The sequence below is a fragment of the Zootermopsis nevadensis genome, unplaced genomic scaffold (assembly GCF_977971745.1).
Source record: "Zootermopsis nevadensis isolate Lab colony 2312 unplaced genomic scaffold, Znev_1.0 Znev_ptg000020l, whole genome shotgun sequence".
Lineage (NCBI taxonomy): Eukaryota > Metazoa > Arthropoda > Insecta > Blattodea > Termopsidae > Zootermopsis > Zootermopsis nevadensis.
The window spans coordinates 17,835,006-17,857,500 of record NW_028259152.1 but is presented as its reverse complement, the minus strand read 5'-3'; the positions used below and the strand labels follow the sequence as shown (position 1 = coordinate 17,857,500).

The 22,495-nt window shown below is 43.1% G+C and overlaps 1 protein-coding gene across 2 annotated transcripts in view; it reads left to right on the top strand.

Annotated features, from left to right (window-relative positions):
* LOC110834354 (uncharacterized) overlaps positions 1 to 22,495 on the top strand; it is a 127,120-nt gene that overhangs the window by 23,046 nt on the left and 81,579 nt on the right. The window lies entirely within an intron of this gene.

Genomic DNA, 22,495 nt, shown 5'->3' with positions numbered 1-22,495 from the left:
AACCAATACTAAACGTAACAAAATACACAAACCTAACCTAACCTAACCTAACCTAACCTAACAAAGTGTGAGCAAACGTGACTACGCGTGATTTACTATAAAGGCGTGACGAGATGTGGCCAGAAGAGTCGATAGATGAAGAATTTAAATAAAGCGTGTCCATGCGTGGCAAAACGTGTAAAATTTTAAAAATCGGTTTTCGAATTTTTCAAATTTATCGAAAAACACCGGTTTTAAACCCGTTTTTTAGAAACCGACAAACCCTAGTGCTGTGGAAGGTGGAGAATTTCTGCCCAAAATAGAGGTAATTATAAAAGGTCGTTATATGTACCTAATGAGGGGACCTTTCATTACATGCATATTCTTTATAATGGAGTGAATATAGAAATATTTAAATCTTACTTATACATTTTCATCTGTGTTGTAGCCCTGTGCTCTAAGGGGAAGATCTTTATTTTACTCCGGCATAGGTTTCAGTTCAATCAGAAGAAACGGGTGTCGGTGGACGTACCCACAAAGCATCAGTACGAGTACGCAACCTAATATTGCGGTGTGTTTATTTTTTGTTGTACTCGTGTTCAGAACGTATCGTCTTTCTCTCGCGCCATTTGCAGCGTTGTGACAGAGACAAACAGCAACATACCACAAAGACAGAATGCCACTTAATAATGGGAATTATCCGCGTTGTTGGACTTTTGCTGTGGAAACCTGAAATACCACAAAATTCAAGTTTCGCGCCTTTAATAAATACAGGACACAACGCAGTTTTCTTTCTCTGCTGTATGCGAGTTACAGTGCTTTAGAGAGGAAAGCATAGAAGATCATGTTTTGGACAGTAGCAAGCATTCGTGACCTTGATCCTCGGTGACTATTCTTTAGATTTGTTGCTGTCTTCCTCAAGTATTAGAAACAAGTAAATACACGCACAAAATAATACGACACGCTGTTTCTGGACTGACAGAAAGGAATTCTGTTCAGTACGACCGAAGCCACCCAGTCAGAGATCGATTTGGTCATCCACTCGCGCTGTGTTCGAGAGCTGCTGTTGTGTCGTCTTCACTCTGCGCGTAGATCAGAATGCAGCGGAGAGCCGTGTGTGGTGGCGTCAGCAATCGTGTTCCCTTGTGTTCTGCCCCGCTCTCCCACAACAGATTGTCAGCCGCGGTGAGTGATCGAGTCTGTTCACGCATTGCACCGAGAATATACACTCAATGTGCAGCAGGATTACGCTACTCCCATGTTAACCACGCGTTCCCGGGAAGGGACGCTATTTAGGAGCTAGGAGGACCTCGCGAGAAAGATTCTCTGCTTGAAACATTGGTGGACATTGACCAAACATAATCTGGAGATGCACCAAAAGGCAAGAATCAAAGGAGGAAATCGTACGGATGCTTGTGCTTACATCCTGGAACACCAAAGAAATGTTCGTATAATCTTTGGTGTAAAATTCGCTCTCCTTTAGTATCTCTCTTCACAGCCGCGCGCCAAAAGTGTTCCGAAGAATGTTGTAAAGTTAAGCCTGTAGAACCCGTTCCTGTACCCGGCACTGAACCAGATGAATCCGGTCTACATTTTTACATCCTGTTTTTTCTAAGAACCAAACGATGTCTCTCGTTCAGGTTTCTGCCGTTCATGCGTGCTATGTGCCCTGACCATCCCATCCTCCTTGATTTGATCCTACTAATAAAGTATGGCGAACAGCACAAATTACGAAGCTCCACATCGCGCATTTACCTTCCTTCCCGCCTCCTGCACAGACGCCCTCGATCTGCGTTCTTTCCGCTGTGCGACTACGAAACAACAGGTAGAATTATAATTATAGCCTCGTATAAGCTCTTTAATGTTTACGTATTCTACATAAATGCAAAAAGCAATTTGTTTATTGTCTCTCACAAATATTTAGACTTCGTCATGTTTTCGAATAATTTGACGGCATATATACAGCATATTTGTAGGTTTAGATTAACGTGGCGATGCTGGTAATGTGGCACCCAAACAATTTTATTTATTTTATTCATTACACGCGCCTTTCAAACGAGTGAGGGGCTTTTGTTCATTTGTTTCGTATTTGCCTATGAAACAGCAGCGACAAGCCACAATCCCACATTTGCGATTATGCAGACATCAGCAAAAACTCTGAATGCCCTTTTTCTGAACATACCTCTCTTTATGTGACTCTTTACATGCTAATAAAATACATTCTTCGCATTCACAAAGGCACAACAAAATTTTGTAGCTATCCATTGTTCAGTTCATTACCTCGTGTCATTTATTTAAATTTATAAGCTGCTGTTCTACATTACCTGCACGTTCTGTCTGGAGGAATATTATAATTTACACTGAAATGAAAATTTATGAAAAAAATGTTTTCCATATCGCGATTTTGGTGATAATGTCCGTAGTTAGATAAATGTTCACAGCGTTGATGTGTCAGTTCTTGCATTTAATGAAACCGGAAGCCCTTAAAAAATGGGGTTCCATAAATACCACCTCCCTCTTACTAATACTGCACGTGTCCATATTTGGATGATCTACGTGAATTTGTGCTACGTATCACATAACAACACTTATTTTCTATTTTTTACGGTGGTCTAGCGGTTAGAACGCTGGCCTTGTAATCCTGGGGTCTCGGGTTCGATGCCCGAATTTATAACTTGTGTTGGGCAAGGCCGTGGTCTAGGCAACACGGAGTTTTCCTCCGTGGCATCCCAACAATTACTCCATTCACACACAGAAGAAGGCAATGGCAAACCACTTCTGGATCATCTGCCAAGAACGTATATGAACAGATCCCAGTCCGAGAAAAGGATGGAAGGATCCTGTTCATATGGACCTGTCGTCAGACAGAACACTAATAATAATAATAATCTGTTCTATTCAAAACATTCAGCATTTCTAATTTATTTTTATTATGGCTTCAGTGCAGTTTAATTAGTTTTTTCAGCGTATGTTGTTTGTCCAATTAACCAGCCCTGCACAGTAGTTCGCGTGTTTTATGATGTTATATATTTTTAAGTTGTATGGCCAGTAGAAATGTCTGTGTATCTAGCTTTACTGCCACCGCAGTAGAGCTTAAATCAGGACATTAAACCCCCAACTCTCTCTGCCTCAACGACGCCTTATCCTGTGCTGACGGGCAGGTAGCGTCGTGACGTAATAGAACAAATACGGCTGTCAGGTTCCGTACGCAGTGCCAGCTAATTATCCACGTCATTTAGCGATGACAAACGAAGTTCCTTGTTTTCATCAATCGTGAGAAATTGGGCTTGAAATGGAAAACACGTCGTTCGTTGGTCCGTCCCAAGTGGACGATCTGTGGTATCTCAGGTTATTCATGAGAGAGTTTATGAATTGTCAGCATTCACATTTTATTAATAGTTTTCACCTAACTGCCTGATTTCATTAAGAAAGATTCCCTCTTTGCAAAAGCTGGTCGAGAACCTCCCCCACCCCCGACTTTTTGGAACCCAAAGAATACGCAAGAGGCAGGAACCTGGACCCTGACGCAGTGGCCACGCGGTCTGAGACATAGATCTCGTGCGCTTGGGCCCTGGGACCGTGGGTTCGAATCCCACTCAAGGCAAGGAAGTTTGTCCGCGTCTTTCTGTGTTATGCTGTCCTGTGTAGGTAGAGGCCTTGCGACGGGCTGATCACTCATCCAAGGAGTCGTACCAAACGTCTAATACGATTAAATAAATGAATGTTTACCTCGACATCAGCGGATAAAAGAATATTGTTGTTACCTATAAAACATTACATTACCTTACCTTACATTTCATTACATTACATTCAGCTACCACAGACCCATCTTAAGCGTAACTAATTCAAGTTGTCTTAATCAAACTTTACTCAATTGTAAAGCATGTATAAAGAAAATATTTAGAATAAAGCCAATATATAAACTTCCTTTCCGTAAAGACGTATTTACGTCAAATTATCCGGAACCGTGGTTCCACTGTCAACTTTTGTTTCAATTTCTGATATTTGGGCGAAACAAGACGGGCCTGTGGGTAATGTGTTTTGAAGGCCGGCTCGGGTGAAGCTGTCAATATCAGCAAACACGAAGCAGTTCGGAAGTAAATCGCGTATACAACGCGGGTCTCAAAACCCCGCATTGGAGGAGCGGCAGTCCGGAAGACGCGCGTGTTTTGTTCCGGCGAAGTGAGAACTCTCTCCCTAGTTACGGTTAGATATAAAGACGAATTAGTTGTCTGTGGTATCTCGTCGTAATAAGCCTCAATGTGACTTAAGATTTGTGCTCTCGATTTGCATATAAATGACGTGTACGTGTTTAATATAGTTCTCTTCGTAAATGTAATTCTGTTCAAAAGTAATGGGACGCGGAGTCCCACACTCCTCTCGCTGTAAAGTAATTAAAACGTTTTTCTCAAGAGAGGTTCTGCCTGCTCATTTGTGTGTAAATTAACAGAGTTATTTGCTTGCTTCGGTGTCATCTGGCTTTCAGGAAAGTTTCTGAAGTCGCCTTCATGTAGGTCGTGATTACTTACTTCTGCTCTCGTATTTATGGAAAATTATGACTGAACGAAGACGTATCCTGTTGAGAATAAGGTCCAAATTCAGAGCAGTGTCAACACGCTGAAAAGGAAGGTATTAATGCTGTTTGCTGAAGTGTTAACCCACAATAAGGAAAACGTATCTGTGCCAAATAGAACGAATTACCGGGTTCCTCGAATAAGGAGCTGTTTCCTGTTCGTGCGTATGAATAAGCCGGAGAGCTGGCACGTGTCTGTATCGATTCACTTTGGGTCTGAGGTGTTTCTCATCAGTGTTTGTCAGAGGGTGAAAAATAACTTAAAGCCGAGTCACTTCACATCCCTCCACAGCTTTGTCGTGTTCTCTCTGTGGTCAAAGCGAAATCGCTGTTGTGGTCATTCGCCTTTACAGTTCGGTGGGGAACTCAGTTAACCGCTCCAGCTAAATGCTTATCCTGCTGAACTTAATTTGGTTATGAGAGTAGCTGCTCCATCAGCCTCCGCATTTGAGGAGTCCCGCCTGTTTCTCCTCCCAGGCGTTCTTTTGTCATTCAGGGACACGCCTCAAACTATCGTGTTTCCGACTCTGAACATGTGGATCCAACCTGATTATCTTCTTCGCTGATGAAATCTGCTTGACTTGGAAGTTATATTTTCTTAGAGTTCGTATGCACCGACTCTGGGGCGTCTCGTCGCATAAGGCGCTGAAAGGGCGTAGAGGTCTTCAAGGGCCCTGTCTTCGGCATGACCCGGACCTAGGCCTGGTAGCAGTGTTAAAAAATTAATTCAGGGATTACTGACATATATATCAAGGAAATATTGTGAATAGATCGGGCTTTATTCGGGCCGAAGTATAATAAGTCGGGATGAGCTGGGATGCGGGTAATATATTTTAAGATTAACTTTGGGCTCGGACCAAGTGCTCCTCCGACTGGGTTGGGTGAAATTATAAAATTTGTGCCCGTGCTGGCCTCTATCTTACCGTCCCCAAACTTGATCTCATTCGTCTTGGCATGGACTCTGGGATTCTGGACATCCCATGAAAGATACCAGACTTTAAAAACAACCCCTTCAAGGGCTAACCTAAGCTAATTCATATTTTGTATAAATTATTAATGTACTTTAAGGAGCAGAAGAGATTGATATTTTTTTGCAAATGAATTTTTTTGTCTGTAGCCAGATTCGTATCCTATAAATCAAATGCCATCGAACAATAAATCACGGAAAATTAAAAGAATTTATTGTTTTTCTAGCGTTTCGAGCCTCGCCAATGCAGCACGAATAATTCAGTGATAATATGAGTAAAAATTCTGACGATTACTGGTTTCTCGCTAACTAAACAAATTCTGCATATTTCAACATTCATTTCAATTTCCTCTCATACGAGTTTCAATGAAATTTTTAAAACAAAAGGTCTGCGCAGTTTAAACGAGTATTCGTGCTAATACCGGATAGCGTCAAAGGAAAACGTATGCCGACGTGAAGCGTCGATCTCACAAGCGTGACCTCGTTATATCAACGTTTGTCTTCCAACCTAGCAAATTGCCGCCAACCGGAGAATGTACGTGTGTAGGCCCTGTTAAAGCAGAATGCAGTGTTCACCTTTGTTTTGAATGGGCCCTAGTCTCACGCCTCGGAAATTCCCCTAACGTTATTTTACGTTTTTCATCGAATAAGGCGAACACATTATTCACGCCTGGCGTGCATAATAGTTATTCGTGGAAGGCGGAGGAAAGCTACATAAGACAAGCACAAGGAGATTGCGAACGGCTGTAATTTCTGTTCGCTTTCGGTTCCAGACCTAAAACTATTTTTTCTCCACAGTGTGACCAAGAAAGTTGATCACGATTGGTGGGTTCATAAACAGTGGCGCTCGGTAATGTTGCGGTTCTGGGTCCCTTGTGAGAGGATCACCCTGAAAAACACTTGGTTACGTCAGTGAAGTTATAAGCGTAGAAGAAGGGTTTATGTCACACGATTCGCTATTTTACAAATAACACAGGAAACGTTCCAGTGCAAATATTAAAATTTGTTCGTTTGTCCTTTAATGACGAGTAACGCGTATAAAAAGTTACGTACTTGTTTTTATGGAGACTGGTTGGTCTTTTAACAACTCTTTTCATATGAACAGGGTAATTGTGTATGAATCGGGACTCAGAATTTGTCAGGGAAGTGTGACGTCTATGAGGGGATCAGAAGATTGATTTTCAGTCAGCACTGTTAGTGTACGGTTAGTGTTTAAAGTCTAATGCCCTAATATCCACCAAGAAATTAATCCGGACGTGTCATTTCCGAATTAGTCTCTTTAGTACACTGAATATAATCCCAGCACAGTATAAAGCAATACGAACAAACCTTACCACGCCCAATATTATTGTTAAATGCCCAGACTCTGAAAAGTGTTCATAAGCTTGATTATTTTTTCTCATCAGTGATCTTGAAACTTGTGAAAATGTCTTTGAAGTGTGAAATATTTTATGCAACGAATGTTCTGGCAGAATAATTACCACCCCCTTGTTCATGTTTGGGAGGTCCTGGGTTCAAATATCGGTATGGAGACCGGCTATGTCGGATGAGGTGTTTCGTGATTTCCCTCATTCCTGTTATCATACGTCACGACTGCTTCCTTCCAAATCCTTTCCAGTTCATTATTAGTTAACAGTTTTCCCCATCACTCGACACTGGCCTGTGTAGTCTTACCTTCTGACGGCTTCGTTGAAAAGAAATACATGAATGCGTACCACCTTTCCGCACAGTGAGCCATGTTCAAGAGAATTAATAACGTTACTTTGCAATAAGGGCACATTTGACTAGTAGGGACGAAAATTGTATTTGGCGAACAAAGTTTTATCGTGCTTTTTATATTCGAAAATGAAACCTTTGGACTTCAGCCACTGTTCCATGGTGCATTAAAGGGATATTTGATGACAGGAATGTGTACTGGAACGCAGAAGTTGGGAAGGGGGGGGGGGGGGGGTTAATGAATTGGACAAGTGTGATTGCAGCTCACTTTCGTGAAATGCAAACTGTGATGGACTGTTTGTCCTTTTTAATTGCTTTAACCGGAAGGGATTGTCTTCGGATCAGGCAAATCCAGTTTGAAGGCCTGCAGAGCCGCTAAAATGCTTCAGTATTTCGAAATCTCCCTCCGCCTCCCCACCGTTCGCCCGACTGCAACAGACTGCCAGCGTCTCCTACGTTTTCTCCCCACTCTTTGATCAGCATCTAATTTTATCTGGCGTAATCAGATTTTACTATCATCTTTCATAGTTAGCGATGGCAAAGTAATTATTTTAGGATTTGCATCCTAATGGATGAAACTTATTCGTGCGTTAGTTGAGTTATGGGCCATCCTCAGAGGACATGCGCACTTTGCATCTTTATTCGTCCTTATGCCCCGACATGATCTTATCACGAACCTCGCATTCACCTTTTATAAATTTCATACATCATCTCTGTCTTTTCATTTTCCTTCTGAGGTGTCTCTCCGTTGCTAGGAACCCACTTACGGTGTCCACCGGTGTTTAGTTGCTAGGCAACAGGAGGAGAATTATCTCATCACTCAACCTGTCCTTTACGAAAAGAACTCTGGTTGGATGGATGTATGGGAGTTGAACCTAGAACGGCAGAGATCGCTTTGCCTGATAGCCTCTGCGACTTGGGTGGGGTGGGGGTCATTTCGGCTCTGGAGGACTCCATGATTAGGAAAGGCGGGCCGTGACTATTTTGAATTATACCCTGGTATTTGCCTCACAACTGGGGAAAAACACGGAAAACTTTGGCCGTGGTAGCCTAGTTTTTACTACTCGTTGCGCCGAATTGGCCATCTTTTCAGGGGCAGCCTCCGCTGATCTGCTGAGTATCAGTCCACCTCGGTTACCCGCGAGCGACTTCAACGACAGCCTGCCGAACTAAGGGGCTCCCCCCTATTGCTGATTTCTTCTCTACCTACATGTTCTCTCTTATTCTTCTCCAAAGACCAAAGGAACTTTCAGATTCGCACGGTTTTATCGATGTTTGCCTTCAGTCAAGGAATCTCTTACGTCGTTCTCTGGGGTAAAACGAAACTGACACAAACCGAAGACGATGCTCTAAAGGTACGTTAATGGGGGTGGAATCTGTCTTCTTGGGACAGACGGAACATTTTCAAACAATACTTCAACACTCCGACTGATGTACATGTTTACTCTCCTAACCGCTCGAACATTGGAGTCGCGGGTTCGAACGCTGTTCGAGGCGTAGAAATGTGTCTGTCCATTATTCCGTTTTGTTCTGTTCTGAGTGGGTAGACGTCTTCCGTCGGGCTGACCACCACCGGACGGTTTAAAAACCACTTCGCCGGTGCTCCTAGAAGCCGTACGCGCATTGAAGATGTTGCAGTGGATATCGATTCTGGTTTCATTCATGTCCATAGTTCATTTAAACCACAGGGCATTATCTTGAAATCTGTCCAAGTAGGTAGAGGTAGGTATTTATCACTTAGACTCCGAAGACTCACGAGGGGCCAGTAAGAACATTTACGGCATTTCAGAGGCAAGTGTATTGTTCTACGGAAAATTGGCGATAATAGTTTCTTGGTGATGGCTTTCGTACATGACTGAATCAGATCATCACTATCAGGCGCTACTTTACCTGGAAGACTTTGCAGGTCTTTCTGCCCTGAAGGGAAATAATCACTATTCTGGTACGACGACGTGAAACACAGAACTAAAATAGTTTAGGTGTCTACCTGAACGGTCTAATTAAAATGGATGTCGTCTGACAAAGCTAGCTGTTTAATCAGTGGAAACATTTCCTGCAATAAAGCATGACGTCACTGTCGACATGTTTGTGGCGTTGTAATTTATGTCGACTGAAGTTCCGCACAAAAGCGGGTCGAGTCCGGACTGACAAGAGTCAGATCCAGCCCGTTTAATTACTAGATTAATCCCGAGCCCAAAAATTTCAGAGTTCGTGACTGCCGATGCGCGCATTCAAGTCGGTGAATTCTTTCACGAATCACGTTGTAGTAGACATTAAATCGAGTAGGAAATGTTGCACAGAACGTTTTACTCAGTCGCTTCCTGACACAGAGTTGCTTTACCGGCTGTGATCAGGGCACAGCGTCCACGATTCTCAGAGGCATTCTGAAGATGCTTCAGCATAAATTGTAATATTTAATATGATGTGGTCTCTGCGTTTATTTCTATGGTTGAACAACCATGCATGCAGCCCGTTTGTATCTGTAATAAACGAATGTCAAGTGCACACAAGCCAACGTAAACACAGCAAAAAACAAAATTCTGCAAAGGGGATCAAAGAATACGTTTGTTTTTTTAATATGTTGTACGTCCTTTGTAACGTAGAGTAAAATGTTAAAACATGCATTAATTCATTCTGTAGCTCCACGTCCAACTCTCTGCGCCAGAGACGTCATACTTGTCCATCAACATAGATGTTTTACAGGCTGCTTTTTCAAACGTGTTCACAGCTGGCAGGTGGCGTATGGCGGATCCAGCCTCAAGGCTTTTGTTTCAGTGGTAGTGACTCTGGAGCTTACCGACGCCACTTTGCAAACAAATAGAAGTGGAAATGTTTGCTGTCAACGTCAACTCCCTGAGTTCTGTCTGGCACCGACTGGTTGGTTACCGATTTGTTGATCTAGACTTGGGACGTTGTTCCATACTGTGAAGGCGGGAAGAGGCGATGGCAGGATGTTTGAAACGAAACGAAAATGTTGTGATGATCAGAGGCACGAACCCGCGACACATTAAGCAGCTCGCTGGTGGTAGGAACCCAAATGCCTCACAGTGGACAATGTCTAAGAATTTGGTAATCCCGAGAGGAACCCGAAAACTCAGAACCACGAAGACGAAACTCAAACGCGGATACTGAGAACTAATGTGATGATCTGGCTGTATTAAACTCTCGCCCGCAAAAACATATTTCCATAAGATCCAGTTTAATTAATGCCTTGCTTCTCGTATTTTCTAGACATACAAAGAAGCTTCTCCACGATTCATCATTCATGCTATATCTGTCACGTCCGCCTCGTTGAGTCTCACATAGCATCGCTAGGCGTTCTTTCCAAGTAACGAATTTCCTCGGCATTTCGTATTCCCCAGTTCAAGTTTATTGAACATTCTTAACGAATTCCACGGACAGAATCCTCCTTATCACAAGATCCTGCTACTGGACCGTATCCAGTCCACATTAGCACACTCTGTCTTAGAGATAAATAACTAAATCCTTGGCAGTAGAAACCCGCAGGTCCAACACCGATAACACCAAAACCCGCCACCGGACATGATCCTGAGCTAAGCACATCCATTTGCCATCTCACAGCCCCTCTCTCTAAAATCCATCTTGATATTATCTTCCCATCTCCTTCTTGGTCTGCCCAGAGGTCGTTCTCCCTTTGCGTTCATATTTAGATTTTTTCTTGTATGCGATTCGAGGTTTTGCGGTCGAAGTCATTTGGGTTATGACGCCGAAGAGTAGGCGGTTATCAACATTTTGGAGGAAAAAGTCGCCTCCATCTCCGACCGATTGCCCCAGACGTTTCGTACGCCCGCGCTGTGTGTGGCAGAACACTGCGTCGAAACCGCTACCTAACGTCTGAATACCAAGAGTCGTAATTAATGAAGGCAATAGGAAATGGCGCTGCTATTGTCTGTCTCGCTTATCCGCCCCTCTGCATCTGTTCTGTTCTCCCCCCTCCACGTTTACTTCTTCAGAATGTTTCCGTAGTCTGCCTAAGTACCGTGAACAGGCTGGATACTAAGTAGGATTTCAGGTGTTCACGGCTGTGATTCTGAAGAAGACAGACGTCTCTAGGCCAGATAGTATTACCTACCTACTTTTCGAGGCGTCCTGGGTTCATCTACCCGTAGAGGCCATCCGCTTTGTCGTCCTAACATCCACTTCGCTTTCTTAGTTGAAGGAGGAAGGTTGTTTGCTGTCATGTTGTGAGAGTTAGCCAAATCGACGCCAGTCGTCGCCACCGTTTCTTCCTGGTTTTAAGTTTTAATACAATTCATTTAGTTATATTACAGTTAGTGAAGTTATACTAGGCTTTAAAAGAACTAAAGACAAGGATCCATGCTTTAGACTCTGCAAAGACAAGTTGGTTCGCAGGTCATATGCGGATGAGAGGCCGGGTGGACTAGAAACTGGTGTAGACGTGGCATCTAGAAAAAGAAGTTATGTCCGTGTAAGGATCGAACCCTGGTCATCCATCATGTAGCCAGCCACTTTCGTAATTGAGCTGTCGTATGATATGTAGTGCACATGCATCATTCAGCCAGCGCAGGGGCTCAGAGGATCGACACCAACATTCAGTTCAGAATCAGGTGTTTTCAGCTCTAGTGGGACACAGTTCTGAATTAAAGGAAGTTCAATCACGGTGCATTATAACGCGAGATTTAATTAGAGTTGTATTCTGAGAATGGGTTTTCCCTCCGGGCGCCGGGCGTCGGTTCTGGTGAATATATAAACGCGCTCGCATGTGATTTTGTTGACGTGACAGAGAGGAAGTAAGCAGAGGCTGGACGATGACGGGCGACGCAATCTGCGTAGTAGAAATTTAAAAAAATAATTGTCCTTTGCTTTAGTACGGTATCCCAAAAAGAGGCTACTTGGGAGACCCGGACCTAGATGGAGGATAATAGTAATAATAAAATGAATCAAAATTTATTTTGGGTTAGCTCATGATGTAGAATGAACTTTCGGGTTCCAAAGGCAGGAAATTGTTTGGCCAGCCGAGGGACTGCCAACTTTTTGGAAAGGACCTTGTTCTACCGGTCCAGAAGACGTCACCTCTTTGTGGTCAGCTTTCATGCTTCTCGTGCGGGTGGCCTCGAGTTCGTGTCCGTGTCTGGACACCCGTTGACGGAACTCACATTTCTCACGGGTTACTTCGCACCACCGGACTTACTGTGAACTATTTGGTCGCAAAGGCGCCGTTAAATAACAAGAATCGGTCGACCATTCTCGCATCAGATGCTTGCCTCGGCCCTCTCGCTCATCACTCGGACGTAATATTTTTGAATAGGACCGATTAGTTTTCTTCGATATTTTTATGTCTTTCCTGACTTGAATACCAGTAAGAGCCTGTCATCGTAAATTGAATTCGTTTTGATTTACTACAGCTTTTCCCCGTCAAATGAAGATAAACATCGCAGTGTAGTTTGAACCTGCGTTGTGCCCCGTTCGTGTCCAGTTCACACCTCACCCCAAAGAACAGACAAACTCTGTCGAGCTCAAAGCTCGAACACCACTAGCAGGGACACCAAACCCTAATCTAGGGCAAGGGCAGAGCCATAAATCTGTACCAATCGCTACCTATCGCCCTATGTCATCAAAGTACTTCTTAATGCTCTCCTCACATCGTATTCTCGGGATTCAAAATTAACTTGGCGTAGTTCTGCTACTCCCATACGAAATAACATGTCTTAGCAATCGTAACAAGACAACAGACTTATAAACCTCACGAAGAAGCTCGTTATAGCCTATAAAATGTATCTGTTCTCATTTTATTTATAATTTGGATAGCCAAACAATTTCTTGAGAATTCTGCTTTCAGACGTAGGCATGTTTGTATGGTATTTTATTCGGTAAAAAGTGTTTTTCTCCAACTTCTACATCAAACTGATAAACTCAGTGGTTCAGAAAGCTGTTTTGTATCTTAATTTTTGTGTTTCCAAAATAAGGGGATAGAATACGTGCCTGTTTTTAAACTGAATAGTAAAAATGTTTCCTCGCTTAAACATCTTTATAATTCGGCAGGGAAGATTCTTACTATTTGATATTCCTGCTCGTTATTCTTTAGATTTACAGTTTTAGGTATTTTACGATATCCGAATAAAAAAGGAAAATATATCGATAATATTCTTTCGTTTGCTGAAATGTGTGTGTGTGTACACACGCACACGACCAGTTAGTAGGGTATTTATTTGCTAGAGATGATACATACGTAAACTTCACTGTTAAAATTATATGAGCAGTGTGAGTAAGGGTTTTGGAACAGTGAGATTGATTATTGGTGTCTCAAATGAAGCCTTCATTATCACAGACAAGCAGAACGTAGACTTGAGGAACAAACAGGCGTTCGGTTTGTGTACACAACTAAGTGAGTTGTGATGTCACAGATCTGTGCAGTTATTGATAGTAACTTTTCTACGAGATGTGAAGGGCAGGGCACCCTCGAAGTTGATGCTGGCGGAGTAAATCAGAACTGCGACTTCGTGCGGTTGATGGAGGACACACTGGGTGCATCTTCAGCCTTCGTAGACCTCCATCTTGAGAATTAAGAATCTTGCTTCCACTATCTTGACATTTAACTTCAGACTTCCGGGAAGTTGTTTTCGCCGTCTTAATATTTAACTGTGAGGCTGCAGTGAAGATGGTTCTGTCGTGAGACATCAGGATGACGAATACCTGAGTTACAGACCATTGATTTTTGCTGGGCGGTTGTCGTAACGTCAAAGGGTAATTCTGCAGATCGTTGGAACCGGGAAAACAAATGTCACGTGGTCCTCAGCTACGAACGTTGCTTCAAAACGCGTTGTCCGCGTACGCGATTTGTCTGCAAGCGGTCGGATGCTGACGAAGCCAACAGACTTCATGTCTACCGCCTCCTATCTGAAAATGTGAAGGTTTGAGCATGAAAAGTATTTGGTTCCGACGTGAAGCTTGTTCTTTCACATTAAAGTAATAACGCAGATTGAGAACAGGCTGTGTGGTGTGTGGGAGAATAGTTGGACCTAGGAGGGACGCAGTTAAAGAGAAATTTGCATAGCTCCATATTTTGTAGTATTTACCAGATATTACTAGTGTGATGAAATTAAGGAGCATGAGATGGGCGGGGCATGTAGCGGGCATGGGAAAGACGAGAAGTGTACACCTAACTTTGCTGGAGATCTTACGTGATATAGCTACATGTAGATGGGAGGATAATATTAAAATGAATCTCCGGGAAAACGGTATTCGATTGCGGAGTGCATTCATCTCTCTGTGGATAGGCACCAGTGGCGACCTCCTATAAACACTTTGATGAAATCTTGGATTCCATAGAAACTTGGAAAATATCTTGACTCTTCGATTGCACCATTATCATTTTAGGAAGGTCTCTGCTTCACGGGGTTAGATTATTATCGTAGGTGACGTTTCGGTAACTAAACTAAGAATAAATTCATGTCCCGCTCTGTACCAAATTAACCATGAACGTGGGGAAGTTTCATGCTAATACCCTGTCATGACTTGTGGCTAGGGAATTATTTATTGAACACTACGTCGCTGTGAAATGAAGTAATTGTACAATGTTGTGTGAATATTTCGTTTCTGCAAAGAAACTGGGCATTTTTATGACGCCTGAACATTGACATTACTAAGATGTGAAATGCGAAAATGCGTAATGACTGCAGCATACGTAGTTAGAGGCGACAGTCAGAACGACGAACACGCACGGCACTGAATGTGGATGGATGTTCGCTGTGATCTCTGAGGCAGGAAGGCAGTCAACGAGGCAAGCTTGCAGCAGCCAAGAACAGCCCAGGCATTGCAATTATCCGCCAATCAGTGCTCTGCGTTACGCCAGACGATTTGCATTGGAAATTAACTCCAATACTGAGTTTCTCGGCTCACTGAGCTGTCGTGTGTGCAAGGAATCGAAGATCTTCAGCCATGGCGTTGCCATGCGCCTGCATTTGCGTATAAAGTTTGGGAAATATTAATTCCCTTGTAAAAACTGTCGTGTTATGTAACAACAGTGGGGGCGGAGTAAATACGAGTCAGAGGTAAAATTGTGCGTGGACCGTAAGCGAATCGTAAAGTGTACTTCCCACACCAATTAAACATCTATTGTTTCCATATTTCCAAGCCATGTACCGCTGTTTTTACAGCGAGTTATTCATGTCGTTCGGAAGTGAACAAAACAAGGTTCTACTGGAACTCAACTCGGGCAGAACTGGGATCGTGCCCGACCTGACCCGTAGCACGCTTCCTGGTCTAACAGATACTTGGGGGGTCGCTGTACTTTGCAGAAGAATGATCAGGTACCTATTTGCGAAGCTTGCAAAGCCCTCCACTGGCGAGGCGTAACGAGACTTTAAAAGTCGTCGCACACCGCGTGTAGCTTCATGCATTCTGAACGAGCTGCCTTTGTCTTCAGTAAGCCTACTTATCATTTTGATGCAGATGTAAAGACGGCTGAGAAGTATAGGGCTTTCAAGAAGTCAAGTCTGGGAAAGGAAGTTCACATTTTTGGGAAGTTTCTCGTGCCGCGTGTTTTTCCTCGACGAGCAACTGCTTCAGCAGTCTTACTGCCTGAAATTAATTAATTCTAGATCTGTGTGAAGTTCAGCAACGCCAGTCAGTTTCCGCATATGCACATTCTTTATCTTACAAGAAAAGATGTGACCGCAGAGTCATCTTGTTCGCGTGTCTGTTCTCCCCAACTTTTGAAACACTTGATGGATTTGCACGTAACTTGGTACGAAGGTCATGCCACTCCACCGTTGTTTAATTTAATTATTTTTTAATTGTTTAATGGAAGAGGTTTAGGTGTACGTTCAGTTTACACAGCGAAAAATACAGCATTTTTGTTTTGGTATTGTCGCGTTAGGACTTAATGGAAAGAATTCGTGATGGATGGTTCGCGGTAATGAACTTCCGGGTTCTGTAAGTGGCTGAAGTTTGTTGAGTAACTTAGCGACTATCAGCTTCTTGGTTGTACGCTTTCCTCTTTCTGTAGACAGACACACAAAGTAGCAGATGTGAGTGTGTTTTGGGAATAATTGCCTCGTTATCCGTCATTCGAGAAATGAGGACCGGGCCTTCAACCCCAGTTGCGTCGGGGGTTATTAATAATTCGTGGCGACATGACTGTCGGGGTGAGCGGAGCAAATGGCCGGGGGGAGCAGAGCTTCCGCTTTCTGGAGGAATTTAATATCAGCACGAAGAAGCATTCCGATGTCAACTTCGCTCGTTTGAATTATTGACAAAATTCTTGAGTGCAAACGCTAACCTGCGCTGAAAATTTCGAGACGCAAAACGAGAGATACATTTTTAAAGGGAACGGCCGAGGGGTGTACAGGATGAGACAATAGACGGTGTGGTGGTTACCGACGACAAGATAAGATGGCGCGACGCACGGTCGTCACTCCTGAGGTGAGACCTCCTACCGATATGCTCACTGAAGTTAGCTCCGGCCACCTTGACTGTCTCGCTTAGCAGCTTTGACACACCCAGCACATGTGAAGACTGTAATTCGACGTCTGTTGATATTTGAAAATAGAAATTTGAAGAAGTCTTAAGTAATGACTAAAAAATTAGTGTAAAAGCTTCAAACTCCACATATTCCCGACGCAAGACGTACACAGACCATCATCTTAATTTTAGATTAAAAAGTTCTTGAACAGGATCTGTGTCGACGTCTTATGTTTGGATTTTTTTTGGAAAATAAACGTTTTTCAAGTCTTTAATTACATTGAACTACAAACACTAACTTCACACGTTTACATTCAAATGTTATCAACATTCACAACATGGAGATAAATACATTGAAACAAAAGACTGTACGCTCGTCCACGGCCTAGTATATACGTACATACCATTAAATTGCCTGTCAAGAGTAACATGAAAATCCAACGTAGTGAACACACATAGTCATAAATATTGTCTCATAGGGTCCATAATCCCTTAACAGCATTACCATCGCAACGGTTAGAACAACACACATATTAGTAACTATTATCATGCAAGTCCCCAAATCCCTTGATGGCAAATGTCCAGCAGCCAACAAACCAACCAATCAAACCACTAAAATTTGCTTATTACACAGATAGATGCTTGTATACAACGCAGCAAAGCAGATTTGCAGGTGAAACTGAGATCGTGTCACTGCGTACACGACATGTTTATTCATGCCACACCACATTTTCTAATCTTAACAGTCATCTTCTGGTGTGTAACTTATACATACGAGACGGGACGGAATAATAATTTTAAATTACATTCTGCCTGTTTCACGGCTAGTTCCTGGAGTTATAAACAAATGAAAGCCGCGTGCCCGCAGAAAGGGGGACAGTCATTTCTGGTCGGACTGTAGAGCAGAGACAGGTGAATTCTTATATGAAATCGGCGAAATATAGCCTACATAACAATTCTGCGAACATGGAGAAAGGACCATTTTTGATGTTAGCATTCTGGCGAACTGTAAACTAGGCACTGCGCGTTACTGACACGTCTAGCGGTTAGAACGCTGGCCTTGTAATCCTAGGGTCTCGGGTTCGAATTTATAACTTGTGTTGGGCAAGGCCGTGGTCTAGGCAACACGGAGTTTTCCATTCACACACAGAAGAAGGCAATGGCAAACCACTTCTGGATCATCTGCCAAGAACGTATATGAACAGGTCCCAGTCCGAGAAAAGGATGGAAGGATCCTGTTCATATGGACCTGTCGTCAGACAGAACACTAAATAAAAAAAAATTGCTCCAACGTATTAGGTTCATCAGATGTCAGCTGCCACACTACACGCCATGTAGGCGCTTGGGGGGAGTGGAGGTATAGCTCCTACTCATTCTTGACCTCGGCACTAGATGGGGGTGAGTGGTCAGGCTCACGCCCCGGTCGGCTTTACCCCCGGATAAGGACCCCGGCACCCATTAGAGAGGAAGGTATGTGGGACCCAGAACCGGTCTGGACGCAGAGGCTAGGGGAAGAAATCATTTGCCTTGATCGTCCAACCCGGAGCCAGTCACTACATTGACCGAGCTCCCTAATTTCAAGTCAAGAGTAAAAATATTGTCTCCGCTTGCCTAAGTCTTTGTGTACGCGGGATCGATCTATTTCTCAGTGTTTCTACCTTATGACACAAGCTGTTCCATAAAAGATTTACTACATGGCATAAACAGTGAAGTTAAATGTTCGATTTGTATTTTCTGATACGCTCGACATTTAACGAAACATATAAAAAGCAACGCGGCATCCACGCTCCATATTAGTTTACAAAAATGAATTTTGTGCAGTAACGAACATCAAGGGCAGATAACACCTCTTGAAGCCACTCGAGTTCCGCTGAAGTGGACGTTTCAAATCGTGAAGATCCCGTAATAATATTAGGCAGACAGAAAATAAGGATGATAAAATTGATAAATCATGAACTAAATATCCTTAGAGATTTTTTTTAGGAGAGGGAGCTGATCCACGTAATATATCATAAAAGTTAAAACACAGCATGTTTTCAGTTAAATACTGTTTCGGTAATCTCTTCTGAACGATTCGACAAATCGTATGTCTGTCTGTCAACATCTGCCCTGTCGGATTTGTAAATAAATGTGATCAGGATTTAGAGTTGCGAGCAGTTATCTGTGTTATAAATTTACACCCAAAACCGTTCCCAAGGAGACGTCAGATATTATCTCGGTGGATATTATCAGATGTCATTTATTACGCGTTGCCCCCCGTTACCGAGTTGTTTTACTGTCATGAGGGGGAATTCGCTTGGTATCTCCAGATCCCTCTTCGTGTTAACCAAGCCCCAACGATATAAAAAATTTGCTGCTGTCCGCGTGCAAGGTTTGCTCACTCCCAGGAGGAATAAAACAGAAGCAAGCATCCAAACCGCCTCCCTTTGTCCGTCTCGGTACTTCTGACCCAGCGTAGGTAAGACCATGTAGGACGAGTCGCTCAGATACAAACCAAACATTCTAAAAGTGCGTTGCATTGATCACAAAGAGAATTCTTCCTTCCTCTCCTCGTGGGTGTCGCTCATACGATACAGTTTGAGGTTTCGTAAGACTTACCCCCGCTCCATTGCTGGGAAACGGATAATGTTTAATGCATAAAGCGATTAATGTCCACCGCTGTTTACGTTGATAGGGTACCTTTTGGCCTCAAACACCATGGCCGTCATCCCGCACCCTCCTTAGCTCCGTGTGACTTGTTCCTCTTCCCAAAGATGAAAATTCAGCTAAAGGGAAGGAGATTTGAGACGATAGAAGAGATTCAGGCAGAATCGCAGATGGTGCTTGACAGGCTGACAAAGAAAGATTTCCAGGGATACTTCCAGGCTTGGCAGCGGCGCTGGGATCGTTGTGTTCACTCCCAGGGGAACTACTTCGAGGGTGATGGATGAATTTAATACCTGAGATAAGTGTACGGGTTTTTATACGCGCAGTCTGGAAACCTTCCGATCGCACCTCGTATTCGCTTTGCTCTGCCTATCTGTCAATCTGTCCTCACGTAATAGATCTTAAACCGTTCAGCGGATATTCGTATGGAATTTGGTGCTGAGGGTTTTATTCTATCGACACAGGAATTTCGGCTGAAACAGGTCAACAGTAACGGACGCCTAACGTGATGACTTCCATGTGTGATGGACAAATGGATATGAGATTTGGAACTTAGGAATGTGAGGATTGTCAGCGAGTCAGGATCTGTAGAAACAGTGTGAAGATATTTAGCAGAATGTATCTGAGAATAGTGGGAGCACAGGGTGTCAGAAAACAGCAGGCGATGGAAATGGGAACGATGTACATCGGCGAGTGTGCCCAGAAACTGTTTGCAAAGTCGAAGGACACGCCCTAAAAGAGTCTCGTTTTACAGATTCTCCTATTAAGTTAGCCTGTAAGTTCTTCTTAAGAAATCAAGACTAGACAACAGCTCGTTTGTCTCGTTTCTTCATGCCACAAACCTTAGCGTCGAGTTTTACATGAAACATCATGTATTTCAGTGTCCCGTTGGGGATTCGAACTCTCGACACAAATGCTCAGTCAGCCTGAATCCCTGCGATGCGGCAAGCGTGATCGGTAATTCCATTCATTTAAATTTCTTAATCACAACGCGTAAATTAATTAAGACGATTATCTGAAAAGATTTCTACGATGATGTTGCATCCGTTATGAAGGAACTCGTGTCTCTGAGAGCGACTGATTGTCTAATGAAGAGGCAGATCAAAGTTGGTAGAGAATTTCATCTCAACGAGATTTCCCCTTAGACCGCTGCATCTGCTGAAATTATTTTCTTGAGTGAGAGCTCTTCTCACCCTCACTTCACTTCGCATTGATTTTCAACCCAGGTTAGATAACAAAAGCATCAGAAATCTGCCGTGTCCTGGGTAGAGGAATACGATACTAGTTGACATTTTCGGGTTAGTTGTATCACTTCGTGAACTTTGTTGTAATAGTGATGGTGGTACCAGCTACATTTTCCCCAAGAATCTATTATATTTGAACATGTCTTCTGCTCTGTCCGCCCCCTAGTCGTTAAAACTCGGAAATTGTCAGAAAATACAGAACGACGATGTGCTAACTTTATTTCATCTGCTTAATTTAGAGTCGTACTGTATTCGATAGTTAAGTACCTCTGACATAATCAAGTGACGATGTGCGCGTGCTTAAACCTCATATTCCTGAGTGGAAAACAATGACTGGTGTTTTAAACAAAATATTTCTCACACGTTTTCGTCAATTTCTATTACACTTCCAGTGCTGTATTATAAAATCAGTAAATTTTACATCAAATCAGGACAAGCACCACGTTCTCCGGTTTCCATGTACTGCAGTACAGAGCGTCACAGGGATTTAACATCTCTCGCGCTTAGTACTAGTAACAGGTTCACAAGTCTCTTTGATATAATTGCGTTTAGATATAAAAATTGCCATCTTCTCACTCCGAGTACCTCGGATGTTATAAGACAGCTTATCTCTACTTGGCAGATCGTGAAATCGCACTAGAAAATTCATTATCTCCGCAGTCCACAGACGAAACAGCCTTGTTCCCTGTGGGTGGTATCTTGGCTGGACAGTGTCACCAGTTTCTACCCTGGTGTAGTTCCATGGGTCGAAGACCTCTGGTTAGGTACTCGAACATCGATGCGTCCTCCAAGGGCGGCACGAACGTTGACTAGGCAGCCACCTCTCCCCTTACGTGGGTTTAATAGTTTGTCATTGGAAGTTTATAAGCCAACTCTTTAAACATTATTCCTATTTTCAAGTAAATTCTGTATCGAATGTGACAGGCTCAGTTCTTCTGATCCTGCACGTTGGTTTCTGACGGGAACTGAGTTTCGTCTCTCGCAGAAAAAAGGCGAGACTCGCCCTACGATAACAAGTGACGAGCGAAGAGATTTTCGGCTCGTGGTCGTGGATGCAACAGCGCGCCCGAAGTCTCTCGTATTGTAATGATCACAATCTTTCTGTCTCCGCCGGGACACGCTGCTTCACGCAACAGCGAAACTGGAAATGGAAAATTTATCTTTGAACGACATTTGATGTTTGTGTTATTGAATAGCGGAAAATATTTTGTTATGATATCACAAAAATATGACGTCGTTGTAAAACAACTTTGAATTGCAAATAGGCGTATTTGTGACCGTCGAATCGTGAATTGTGATTTTGGACATGAAAAAGCTGTACAGAGAGAAAGTTTTTCTTAAACGCGTAAATTCATGTCCGACATTTTCAGAGTATTGGCATTTATTTTTACGTGGCTGGTGTAGGGTGTGATTGGATAGGCGAATATGTCACAAACCATGCACTGTACTTCCTTGTGACAACTCAAGTGTGCCCTGCGTGACTTTTAAGGAGGAAGGGACCTTTGCGTCATGATTTGTGGAAATACAGTCTAGTATACTGAGAACTGCGTTAGTTCGCGTGATGTAGCATGCATAGCAGCGATGAGAAGTGCTTACAGAATGTTGATACGGAAACCTGACGGGAAGAATATGTGATTTACGTGTTGCAACATAGACAATCGCATTACAGATGCGATGTGACAGATGAGTCGTTTTTATCTTGTTCGAGCTGAGATGAATTACGCCCAGCAGCTTTAAAGCCAGGACCAACTTAACAAAATTAATTGGCATGTGTTCATAGTTTTAGAGGTTTAACCTGGGCACAGATGAACGAATATATGAGGTTGTGGAGCAATGACTCCACGCATTCTTAACCTCGGTATTAATTGCAGGTTAGTACTCAACTCCCCGTCCCAGTCGCTTTGCTCTCAATTGTCCGGGAGTCCG